We start from the raw sequence: 6,749 nt of genomic DNA, 5'->3' as shown, positions 1-6,749 counted from the left end.
GCCGTCCTTCACCTAAGTTTCCTCGTACACGTTCAGTGGGTTGAATTGGAACCAGAGGAAATTCGAACCACGAATCGTGTTAGGATTTGAAGGGCCACCTATTCTTTCAAAAGATGGGTTGTAGAAAAATGCACCCTTCCTTATAGAAGGGTCTATTTTCAGTTTGTCCTTCCAATGAAAAAATTTCATATAATTTACAAGGCAAGATACTATATTTTGTCAATGAGTATAACCAATATACATATAGATATTGTAAATGAGCATTAATATATATAAAATGTTTTTTAATTAGCCCTTTCATTGACATGTATTCTATTTTTTCACCCTTCTCTATAGAAGGATAATTTTTGAACAAGCCCTTCCTATGACAGACTCAAAAAAACTTTGACCTTCATACGACCGACAAAATGCCTTAAGAAGGACAGATGGGCGTCAAATCCTATCACGGTCCACGATAATATTATCCGCGATAATTTTTTAAGTGGAAATAAAGTCCTCCCACCCCCCTCTCTCTTCTTTGACGAGCCCATTTTAGACTCTCTCTCTACAACCATGGTAAACGTTGTCAAATTTTCACAATGTCAAAGGGTGAAGCCATGATGATATGATTTGCGCGACTAGGTGTGTACTGAAGTCCAGGGTGGTCAGGTACAAACACAGGGCGCAATTGTTTTGCAGATTGGGTTAGTGTGTGTTCGTTCACTAGGGGATAGGTGGCTATGGACATGCATTTGGGTTGTGTGTTGGGTGTGTTCCCATTTCCTCTTTCCAGCGTCTAAAAGCTTTGTAGCTTAGCCTACTTATGGAAGTTGCTTCTCAAGCATGGAGTCTCAAGGCGCTTCAAGATACACACCTAGGATCTCTAGGGTGGTAGCATTTGCAGAGGCAAACCACAATCTGTTGTTGTTGTTGATAGGGCATCTCAAAATGCCACCTGACCACCACTTGTCAAGACGGTTGAATTCTGAGTGCTCTATATCTCAAAATGGTGTAGTAGTCGGTGCTGCCATTCATGAGTCGCACCAATGGCTGTGTTTTAAGATGCAATGCCTAAGGTGGCATAAGATGCCACCGGTGAAGTACCCTCCCCACCTAGCCGCCTAGAACATCGCGATTCACTGGTGAAGTCTCCTCTTGGTAGCATGTTTAAAAACACTACAGGACCAAAAAGTCAATCTATCTTTGCCTGTAAAGAACCTGCACTGCCACACGAACTCTTCTCAAGGCATGTTACCACGACCGCGTTGATACCATGTGTAACATTTAATGGCCTAAAAACTTGTGTGTAGCGGAAATTAGCTTGAACATAGTGGGCATTTCATTAGAATAGATTCCTAATGAGAATTACAAGAGTGCTTGGGTGGAGAGAGCAACAAAAAGCATAACACCTAGTTAGATAGCATGAACAATACTTTCAAAAGAGAGAGAAATTAAGCTATTGACAACAGTTGAGGACCGGATTTGCATGGAGCCGGTCCCCCCTCCAAAAGGCTTTGTATTATGGTTTCTCCCATTAAGAGAGACATTGTACAATACAATTCTTTGTGTTCCTTCAAGACTAGCTAGTGCAATGAAGATGAAAGCTTCATGCACTAAGCAAAACACTTAGCAAACACAACATTAATTATCCCTGTTCTCAGACCCAAGACCTCACACACCTTCGAAGATGGTGAGAGCTAGCAGGGTATGAGAGTAGATTGAGAGGAAGAAGGAGTATCTTACGAGAAAGATGTACATCTCCTCACATAATCACTCATATTAGCATAGCTTAGCTTAGTAATTAGCATGGTAGAGGAGATGAGCATGCATTGAAGCTTGGCTCTTGGTTGGATTTGCATCACAAAGCCAAGAGTTGTTGGTGTAGGCCTCCCTTCTCACAAGCTTGGAGTAGGTGGTAAGCTTTCCATTAAAGCTTGAGAAGGAGAGAGAGTCTTCTTTTCTTCACACATGAGATTGTGTGTGTGTGTGTGTGATAATCCCTTGCAAAAATCAGCCCCCTCTCTCTCTTGGGCGAGCCCCCTTGCTATTTGCTCTTGCTGTCCTCCCATTGGACCTCCCTAGGTCAAGCCAATGACTATTAAGCAGCATAAGTGATAGCCTTCTGACATGTGTCCCCCTTTCCCCTTTTGTGAGAGCTTAAGGTAATTTAATAATTCAACTAAACTCTCATTGGACCCCTTGGCCTCCTGGCCAATAGGAATCAGGCAAGCCATTGGGCTGCTGAATGCTCATTGGACCACTTGGGAGACTGTCCAATAGTCTTCTAGAGGACTTAATTCTCATTGGTTCTTTTATTAAGTGTTCTATAGTCGACACATAGTCGATACGTGCCGTCTTTCTTTTGCACTAATAGCACAGGTGAGCAAAATGGAGATGAGCTAGGCCTAACCATGCCCTTCTCAACTAACTCATGCACTTGTCGCATAATCTCCTCTTGTTGAGCTTGAGAAACTCTATAAGGAGGTTTGTTAGGCGGTGAACTTCCTGGAAGAAGTTCAATTGCATGGTCATCATTACCTCGTTTAGGAGGTATCTCACAAGGGATGTCGTCAATAAAAACATCTTGAAACCCCTTGAGAAAATTGGATAACTCTAATTCCTTTTGGTTGCTTTTATTTTCTTTTGCTAAAGCATTAGGTTCATTTTGAGAATCTTTAACTAAAATCATGTACACGGAAATAGAGCTCTTTATTGACTTGTTGAAAGCTGGTGTATGTACAATGGGGATAGTGTTACCCATTTCCTTAGCATCTATATACATGTCTTTTTCACTGAACTTAAAGGAGATTCTCCTTTCAGGAAATTTAACATTGGAAGCCAGGCGGTCAAACCATGGTGCCCCTAGGATTACATCCTCATGCTTGAGAGGAGAGATAAAGAAGTCCTCTTTGTCCACATAGCCTTGGACATGAAGCCTCAATTTCCCGATTAAGGGAGTGACTGAAGCTTCTTGCCCCTTGAAGGCACTGTCTGCGGGTAGGACATCTCCCATCTCGTAAGCTTGTATGCCTAGCTTGGTGGCCAACTCTATAGATATAAAATTGTGAGTAGAACCAGGGTCAAAGAGAATAAAAGCATCATGTTCTCTTACCTTTCCCCAAGCATGGCATAGAGGAGATCCTTTGTGGTGAGTTTGGTGAGTCTCCTCCTCTTGGATTTCAACCAAGGAAGCTCTAGGAGGATCTTGGCGGTTGTTCTTTTGGGGACACGCGCAATACGCATGCCCTTGTTCGCCTCACTTGAAACACTGGTTATCCTTGCGATAACGCTCAAGCTCTTCAGGAGAGAGTTTGTTTTTACCTTTGTAAACTCCTTTCTCTTTAGCTTTGTTGGAGTTGCCCTTAGGAGACTTTTGGACATTGTCCTTCCCCTTAGGCTCGTTGGAACCCTTGTTTTCCGTGGGCTTATTATTTCTTTTAGCCCCCGTTTGTAAATTGATTCGAGAGGCCACCATAGTATGGTGTATTACCGCCGATATGGTACGTGGCCTTTGGGAGTTGACATACTCCGCCATTTCTTCGGTTAAGCCCGCACAAAATTATTGCTTTTGCTCTCCAAAATCCAACTTTTTGAAGACAGTGGCTTTGAGTTGTAGGTCCCAAAACTTGTCTACATATTTGTGGATGGATTCATAGGGAGAGAGCTTTAAGCTTCGCCATTCGGTGAGTACTTTGTCTTTGGCATCGGTGGCCAAAAACTGCTTCATAATGGAAGCTCTTAAAGCTTTCCATGTTCGTGGAGCTTCACTGTTGGCTCGTAGGCTAGACCACCATTGCATGGCGGACTTTTGAAAGTGCATAGCTACATGGCGTAGCTTAGAGGACTCCGTGAAGCCCTCATCTCCAAACGCCGCATCAAACTGTTGGATAAAGGACAAGAATTTGTCCGTAGCACCAAAGGTGCCATCATAGGTAAGTAAAGAGATGCTTTTCCCTCCCTCTTTGAACTTCTTCAGCTTGGATGAACTCTTCCATGCGGCATATGATTTCCTATGGCCTCTTCTTTTTGATGGTTCAAAGGTTGCGCCATCACTTTCTTCAGAAGGTGAAGAATTTGAAGAAGGTGGAGAAGAGGGTGACCTCTTTCTCGCCTTTTTCTTGTCTTGATCTTCGTCGTCTTCACCATCACTTTCATAAGAGGAAGAGGATGAAGAAGATGGAGAAGAGGGTGTCCTCTTTCTCGCCTTTTTCTTCTCTTGCTTTTTATCATCCCTCTTTGAATTATGGTGTGGAGAAGAGTGTGATGGTCTTCTCCGCTTTGGTGGTGATGGAGAGCGTTTAGCCCGCCGTCTTCATGGAGCCATCTCCACCGAGGTGGCGGGAGACTCACTTCTTTTTCATTTCTTCGGTGGAGGCTCTTGAGTTCTCCTTTGGGAAGGAGATGCATCATCAAGAAGTAAGTTCTTGAGCCCTTCGTATGGATTCTCTTCTTCTTCCCGAATCGGAGAGAGACCTCTTTTGGGAGTCTCACAAGGAGGCTTCCTAGGTGTTCTCTCGTCATGGTGGTGAGCTTGGAGAATCCCGTGAGCATGGAGCTGCCGTTGCACTTCACTCTGGAGAGATGGATTGCCCATGGCTTGTTGAAGCCTAGAAACAAGATAGCTAACAAGCATCCGAGCATCATTAGTAGCTTGCTCATTAGCAAAATCAAAGTTATCAACATTAATTTCACTCTCTTTACTATTGTCAGCCATTCTAACAACTTTTAGGTGTAAACTTTTTAGGTGTACTTTGGCACTTCAAGCCCTAGTTGCTACTCCTCTTTACCCCTTAGAACAAGCACTCAAGTTACTGTACCCGTGGCTCGAATACCATTAATTGCAAGGAATAGAAGAGAGGGTCTTTCGACACCAAAACAACACCGGCTCCTGTCAAGCTTCTAATAGTTCAATAGTGGTTAAGCCGTAGGCAAGCCCCGTAGGACTCCACTATTACGACCATAGCTCTCGACGGTGATGCCCCGTTAACTGCACGAAGGCAGGCGCACTGCAAGGCTGAAAAATCCCTATTCTACTTACTCACATGCAATTAATAATACCAACCATTTATAGCTAGCTTGAGGACCTCCCTTCTTGAGCAAGAAAAGAGAAACCTTATGCTCTGATACCATGTGTAACATTTAATGGCCTAAAAACTTGTGTGTAGCGGAAATTAGCTTGAACATAGTGGGCATTTCATTAGAATAGATTCCTAATGAGAATTACAAGAGTGCTTGGGTGGAGAGAGCAACAAAAAGCATAACACCTAGTTAGATAGCATGAACAATACTTTCAAAAGAGAGAGAAATTAAGCTATTGACAACAGTTGAGGACCGGATTTGCATGGAGCCGGTCCCCCCTCCAAAAGGCTTTGTATTATGGTTTCTCCCATCAAGAGAGACATTGTACAATACAATTCTTTGTGTTCCTTCAAGACTAGCTAGTGCAATGAAGATGAAATCTTCATGCACTAAGCAAAACACTTAGCAAACACAACATTAATTATCCCCGTTCTCAGACCCAAGACCTCACACACCTTCGAAGATGGTGAGAGCTAGCAAGGTATGAGAGTAGATTGAGAGGAAGAAGGAGTATCTTACGAGAAAGATGTACATCTCCTCACATAATCACTCATATTAGCATAGCTTAGCTTAGTAATTAGCATGGTAGAGGAGATGAGCATGCATTGAAGCTTGGATCTCTGTTGGATTTGCATCACAAAGCCAAGAGTTGTTGGTGTTCGCCTCCCTTCTCACAAGCTTGGAGTAGGTGGTAAGCTTTCCATTAAAGCTTGAGAAGGAGAGAGAGTCTTCTTTTCTTCACACATGAGATTGTGTGTGTGTGTGTGTGTGTGTGTGTGATAATGCGTTGCAAAAATAAGCCCCCTCTCTCTCTCGGGCAAGCCCTCTTGCTATTTGCTCTTGCTTTACCCTTATTGGACCTCCCCAGGCCTAGCGAATGGTAATTAAGCAGCATAAGTGATAGCCTTCTGACATGTGTCCCCCTTTCCCCTTTTGTGAGAGCTTAAGGTAATTTAATAATTCAATTAAACTCTCATTGGACCCCTTTGCCTCCTGGCCAATAGGAGTCAGGCAAGCCATTGGGCTACTGAATGCTCATTGGACCCCTTGGGAGACTGTCCAATAGTCTTCTAGAGGACTTAATTCTCATTGGTTCTTTTATTAAGTGTTTTTAAAATAATTAAACTAGATTTACTCTAGCCTAATTCTCATTGGTCCACCTCCAAGGCCATCCAATAGGAATTGGGTACACCTTGTGGGCATCTGGGCTAGGGAGCTGACATGTGTCCCTCATTCCGTTTGTGTAAAGGGAGCTTGTGTGTGTGTGTGTGTGTGTGTGTGTGTGTGTGTGTGTGTGTGTGTGTGTGTGTGTGTGTGTGTGTGTGTGGATTTCTCTCTCATCCCCTACATGCAAGGCTCGCCCCCTCCTATGTAGGGATGTGCAAAGACTTTTTTGGACACACACAAAGCATCCAATTCCCCTATGGTTGACCTTTGGACACAACCTTTGAATTTTGGAACCTTACCATTTTGGAAGTCTTAATGGGCTGATGAACCTTAGGGTCTTTTTAGCCCATTGTTGCACATGGATCTTTTGCAGATGGCCCCCCCTTTGGATCCCTATTTTCCCTCCTTTGGATCCCTACTGTGGCCGGTCTGCTAGCTTAACCAATATTCTAGCTTTTTCTCCCTTGGCAATTCCCCATATTAAATGATCAGTTTAACATGATAAAATCATTCAGGAGAATTAG

The sequence above is a fragment of the Adiantum capillus-veneris genome, chromosome 4 (genome assembly GCF_014529385.1).
Source record: "Adiantum capillus-veneris isolate H3 chromosome 4, ASM1452938v2, whole genome shotgun sequence".
In the NCBI taxonomy this organism is placed as follows: domain Eukaryota; kingdom Viridiplantae; phylum Streptophyta; class Polypodiopsida; order Polypodiales; family Pteridaceae; genus Adiantum; species Adiantum capillus-veneris.
This window is presented reverse-complemented; position numbering follows the sequence as displayed.